Here is a 6,570-nt window from a genome sequence, read left to right as displayed (position 1 = left end):
AAAAAAAAAAAGTATCAACTGTTTCCGCCCGGGATCGAACCGGGGGCCTTCCGCGTGTTAGGCGGATGTGATAACCACTACACCACGGAAACAGATAAGCATTGCATGGCGAAAACGTGTGATAAGTGCGAGTAGTGGTGGTTGTCGGTAATTGAAAATGAAAGCCAAAAGAAGAAAGTGAAACACAAATATTTGGCAAAGACAGCAAACTTGTTGTTTGTAGTTTTTTTTTTTATACACATGCATAGCTTTGGCAACAACAAAAATTGTTTAATAAATATTTATGTGCGTTCAAATGTGTGCACAATTATAAATAAGCATCGCGACTTTTTATGTTCTTGCTTTTAACAAAACAGTTGGCCAAAATAAAAAAAAAACCCTAAATTAAGGTAGAATATGTCATCCTATGTTTGAAATTGTGACATTTTACCAGCGCAAAATTTTACTTGCTGTTTGTGCCTGAGTTATTTTAAAACTTATCTATTTACTAAATAAATTGTCTGTCAACGCTAGACTGTGTGGAGCTGATGATTAGATCCAGCTGCTTAGTACATACATATGTACATACTATGTAGAACAAACAAGTAATTCGTCTGCTAACACATTAATATTAGACTCTGGATTTCCATTGTAATTGCTAGCGCTGAATGCCTTGCAAAATTAAAATTTGCCTACAACTCACGAACTTTCTATTTATAAATCCGTTTGCGGTTGTTGCCGCGTGTGTGGCATCATATCGTTTGTGTAAGTGTATATGTACTTATGTATGTATGCTAGCACATTAAACCGGAACAGTCCTCATACGAATGAAACAAGTTTTTAATAACCGTTTCTAATTTAAATTTAAAATAAAAGCATACTTTGAGAGGAGTTTTGCTTTATACAAATTTTTGCAAGTAGTGCAAATGAAAATAAAAAGTAATCGGTGGTTCTGGTGGGGCTATTTCCGGTCTAGTCCGAAACTTTTTCGGGATAATTTCGGGACTAGTTCAGCAAATTTTCGGGATAATTACGGGGTCATTGTGGGAATACTTCGGGATTTTTTCGGGCACTATTTCGGGGCTAATTCGTAGATCAAGGCGGGCCTAGTTCACGTTTAGTTAGCAATTTTTCGAGGAGATTGCCAGACTAGTTCGGGTCTAGTTAGGGGCTAATTCAGGACTTTTTATTGAACAGTTCGGGTCTAGTTCGGATCAAGATGATTACTGTTTACTGTTTCCTGAAAGCGACTGCTATGAAGCTAATAATATCTATGACTGACAAAGGGTCCCAAGAATGGTATACTGACGCATCGAAGACAGACGACGGGAATACTTGGACCAAGATTCAATAAATGCCAGCCCATGGACACATACCCAAACATAATTGCAGCGGAAGACTTTGCAATCGAAGTCTGTATGTGTATCTTCGTAGAAGGAAAAATGGATCCACAATAAATATTATGTCGGATAATAAGGCAGCATTCAATTTAATATACTCATTTAGAATTGTATCAATGCCTGCGAACACTTTTAAAACTCCTTTCAACCACCTAGGAGACCACGACAGAATAACGCAGTTTTGTGTCGGGGTTTATGCGAATTTTTTTTTCGTGACCCAGCCTAATACATATAATTAAAAGTCTGCGCCGATTGTCTAAATTATAATTTATGGTATTCCCTTGATCGCAGGCGTGACGCTGCTGACTTGATAGAAATGCCAACGGTACTTTTATTTACCGACAGATTCTAAATTGCGAACATTTAAGTAAAGAATTTTCTCAAAAATTTAGTTTAATTATTTATTTCTGTATGCATATACGATATTGCAATGCCTGGATTAAAAAATGTACTTATTTCGCTTTTTAAAAGCGGATCTTTCTTTAGCACAGCAATATTAATTAGAAAAATTAGCATTTTTATATGAGATTTTTATTCAACAGTTTTATTTAATAGGGCTTTTTAGTGCGAAAACGTGATGACGGTGAAATAAGTTTATAGTTAGGGAATTTCTTGAACGCAAATTAATTTAGGTGTGTATAGCTTTGTTTATAAATTTTATTTTTTTCTTAATAACGGATGACCCTGAAATACACCCATCCATAACAAATAATTGGCCCAGTGCCGTAACAACAGCATTCACGAGCACAAAGAGGTTGGTGGAAGAGGCCGGTATATGTTTCGGGAGTTTAAACCCCTCCCATTGAAGTACTTTGCCTGGCATTGAGAATGTGTGTTTTACCGAAAATTTCTATGAAAAATTAATTTAATATTGTGGCTGGTTGTAGTGCTTCCTAGATGCTTGCAATGATTAAATTATCGTATTTTTGCGCCAGTTTGATGCACTTCTCATGGGAAATGTTTTGCTTACATATGTATATAGATCCTATGCTGCTTGGCTAACCATCTTGATTCTCGGTTGTCCTATTTGCCCATTTCGCTTACGCTGGTTCCTAATATCTCTGTTAGTTGTGTCAGTAGGTGTCTACCTAGCGTTTTTAAACTAGCATTCAAATAGCATGGATATTCACACAGGAAATGCTGGACACTTACTTCTCCATCTTCCAGTTGACAGTCGTAGTCAAGTCAGAGTTCTGTTGATATCTTACAAGTCTGTATATCTGACCACCGATAACGCACTAGTTCAAGAAAATGCAGAGACGGTAGTTGACTGAGACAATGAGCCTAATTCTATTTTGAATTCTTTATTTGGTGACCGGAGATGCTATTGCTGTTGTTTTATTTTTGTACCCGACTCTTATATAAATTTTTACAATGCCATAGTAGATAAAAAAAAAATACAAAAATCCCCAAATGTACTTACTTATATAGTTCGACATGCGCAAATGTGCCCGATTACTTCATCAAATACGAGTATTCAGATATTTTTTTGAGCTAAATTAGAATTTTTTTCGGGAATAGCTATTCTTTGTGTGATTTCCCTTGCTACCTGGTATATTAGTGCATAAATATGCACATACATATGTATCTATACATTCAGCTTGAGTGTTATTTCTTGATTAATTTCTTGTTGACTGATAGCTACGTGTTTTCAAGTAAGTACAAAGTGTTGTACGGCACGTAGCACCAAAAATACCTTTGATTTAAATATACATACATATATTCATGCTTATTTACATACTGAAAATCCATTAGTGCATTATATGAGTAGAAATACTCGTATTTTCAATAAATTAAAAAAAATGTAACATCGAATTCGAAATAATTGCAAACCAAACGTGATTTTGGAAGATTAGCAGTCTCTAGCAGCGTAAATCATGACTTAATGCAAATTAAGGGAGACATGTATGTATGTACTAGGAATGTTGCGAATGTGGAATTTTAGATATCCGCGGATGCGGATGCCAATGCGGATGCCAAGTATTTTTAAGAAATAATTTAGGTGAGTAAATTAGGTGATTTAGGTAAATAAAAAATGGAAAAGTTAGTAATTTTTGATAGTTTTTTTTTTTTTTAAATTTAGTACTTGAATTTAAAAATTGGAACATTGTAATGCTGCTGCCTTTTCCGGTTACATCCTGTTTCTTAAAGTTTCGCAAATCAAACCTGCGCCACTAAATAACTACTCGCTCAAGACGGATAACTTGAAAAACCTGAATCAGGAACCGTAACAGTTACAACTTTTATAAAAAGAACCGCTTTTTAACAATTATGTTTGGACTTTTATTTAATTACTCCTTAATACCAGTTTTTATCTGATTTTTATTTTATGAATCCAAAATAACAATTACTTTTAATTCTTATCTAAATAATCTGCAAATAACAGTTGTTTTTGATTTTTAAATTATATATCTTAGATAAAAGTTATTGAAGACTTTTATTTGTAAAAGTCACTATATAAATCTTTTGAAATCATACTTATAAAAGTAATTTGTGTAAGTCTTAGTAAACATTAGTTCTCCAACAACTTCTTAACTGCGAAAAATGATAATGACTTTTACACGTATGACTTAAAAACTAAAAGTCAGTGACTGATTTTTATTACTGAGTTTTATAAATAAAAGTCTTCAATAACTGTTACCTAAGACATGTAATATAAAAATCAAAAATAACTGTTATTTACATATTGTTTAGATAAAAATTAAAAATAATTGTTTTTTTGGATTTATAAAAAAAAATCAAACATAATAGTTATTTCTTAAATTTTGCATAACTATTACAAATAAAAATTTATTTTCAAATCGGTAAAAAAAAGAAATGGATTGGTATGTATCACATAGTTGTAGCACATTTCCTTCAATTTGAACTGAATTTTTCAAAGACAGTTTCCATCAATAACTGACTTGAAACCTGACAAAATTATAAATTATTTTCGATTGACGCTGCACTAGTTGTGAGGAGGTTTGCTCATTAGTGACATTAGAGTTTTGACACTCCCTTAGCTCCCTTACAAAAGCTTTGCACACACACACGAACCCACACACAGTGCCTTGCTAAGGGAGCCGATTTTGTCAAGAGGGAGCGAGAAAACTGTTTTTTGAGCAAACATTTTAGTATTGAATCATGTTTCAGTTATACATATATTTTTTTTGCGCTGAAAATTCTGATGTATCCTCCTGACTTTCATTTTCACAATCTAGCATCATGGCAAGATCGTTGTTTAAACACCATTGTTTTCCAAAGAATTCTTCATTCTCCTTCTTTTGGTTGTTTCAGAATTTGGAGAACCTGAAACGTCATCAGGGTTCATTTTTAATCCTTTCTTTTGTTACTGGTTTGAAAAATGTGTGCTTATATCGAGCTTCTAAATAGGTGGATATGGCGAAAAAATCTTATTTTCTGAAAATGAAAATATGAAATTATAGAAAAATAATAATAATTATTTTTTTTGCATTAGCTGAGCTCGACTTTCTCTAACTACAATGATGTACAAATTTTAAAATGATAAAATAAAAAGAAGAAAAGTATACTAAAAACGCAACAACAAAATAAGAAATATATGTGTATTAGGGAGGCCAAAATATGCAAAAAATTGTGATCCCGTGATTTCGGGATATTTTTTAAGTATTGAGACATAACTTTTATGAATATGAGTAAAATTCAAAATAACTGAAAGCATTTAAACATGCCATGAAATAAAATTATTAAAAATTTACGATAAAATGATTGTAAAGTTCACGTATTTATTCTGTTTATTAATACACACAAATCTTAAAGTAATACATTTTTTAAATTGTATTTAAAAAACCATACATCACAAATAAAAACCCATATATCACAAATAACAAAGTAAATACCAGGTACTCTTGAATGTAATGATTAATAAAAAATAAAAAACAATAAACAAAAATGTACAAAAACAAATCCTCTAAAAATCTTTATTCTACTCCATTAAGAAATGGCGAATGACGAATTTTGCGCCATTTTTTTCGCTAGTTACTCGAAATTTTGAGGATGCACGAATTAAACGGACCCCCGCACACCCCTTTTTTGTGCCGGTGTTGTTATTAGCAAAGCATTCAAAGGGGAGTCTTATGAACTTGACCTGAAGTTTTTACATACAAAACCTGCCGATGAAAAACATCTTTCGACCTCAACAATTTTAGGCTGAACTGTCAAAAAGTAGTCATAAGCTTTTGAAGATAACGAATAGGGGTCCTCCATTAAAAAAATATTTGAACTTCTTTTACCAGCACGTCGGATAAATTATAAGCTTTTCCGATTTGAGGAAGCTTGAGTAGACTGATTTAAAAAATTATGTCACTTTTACTTAAAACTTTCTATTTCGCTTACATTAGCGTTGCTATGAGTACATTCATTCAAATCTTCTTCAAAAAAGGCTCAGGCTGCAATTTTAAAAGTACAGTTTCAAATTTTTTTTAATAGTACTCAAAACGATATTTTACAAAAATTATACTTCAAAAACATAAACAAAAAAAAAACACCAAAAAACACCGGGATCGCGGGATTGGCGTTCCTAGTATGTATGTGTTTAAAATTTTTTTGCAACATTGAAGAACTTACTTGCTATTAACAATATTGGTGAATAAGTGCAGCACAGACGAAGTGCTAGAAATTATGGTGGAAAGTATAGACACTTCTTTGTTGTTTTCGTCTGTCTGTTAAGCTTTTGTTTAGCAGTTTCTTTTAGGTACATATATTACTTTTCAACGTATAGTTTTTGTCAATTTAATTCTACTTGTATCTGTATATTGAAAAAGAGTTGTCTGTTGCCTTGAGCTGCGTTCTTAAGTGCTTTTCGAAGTAACTGCACTTACATATCGTTTGTATGTATTAGACGCGTATACTCTTGTCGATTTGCCCGCCACTTTTACTTTTGCCTTAGAGCAAGCTGATACTGAAAAAATGCTTAAGTTTGCAGAAGCATAGTGCAAAACATTTGAGAACATTTTACTTCTCATTTTGTTAGCAAATGGTGTTCACAATCCCTCTACATCGAGATCTCTTTTCACATTAAAGCTTAGCATCCAGCTCTTACCCTACATCTCCACCTTCTACATATTCTTTTAAAAAAGCTGTGTTAAGACAGAAATGTCAGGTGTAGACCGCAAATTTCCTCAGTTAAGCAATATCTGTCTTGCCGAATTTCTCACCATCGCTTTCTTAACAT

At 32.8% G+C, this 6,570-nt stretch overlaps 1 non-coding gene across 1 annotated transcript; it reads right to left on the bottom strand.

Moving 5' to 3' along the window:
- Window positions 1-19: 19 nt before the first annotated feature.
- Trnav-aac lies at window positions 20-92 on the bottom strand. The gene has a single exon. It is a non-coding gene; the product is annotated as a tRNA-Val (tRNA).
- Between the last annotated feature and the right edge of the window lie 6,478 nt (window positions 93-6,570).

This window comes from Rhagoletis pomonella, unplaced genomic scaffold (genome assembly GCF_013731165.1).
Source record: "Rhagoletis pomonella isolate Grant_MI unplaced genomic scaffold, Rhpom_1.0 Rhpom_scaffold_00002, whole genome shotgun sequence".
Lineage (NCBI taxonomy): Eukaryota > Metazoa > Arthropoda > Insecta > Diptera > Tephritidae > Rhagoletis > Rhagoletis pomonella.
Note: the sequence above shows the minus strand (reverse complement) of the source record. Positions and strands in the feature narration are given on the sequence as shown.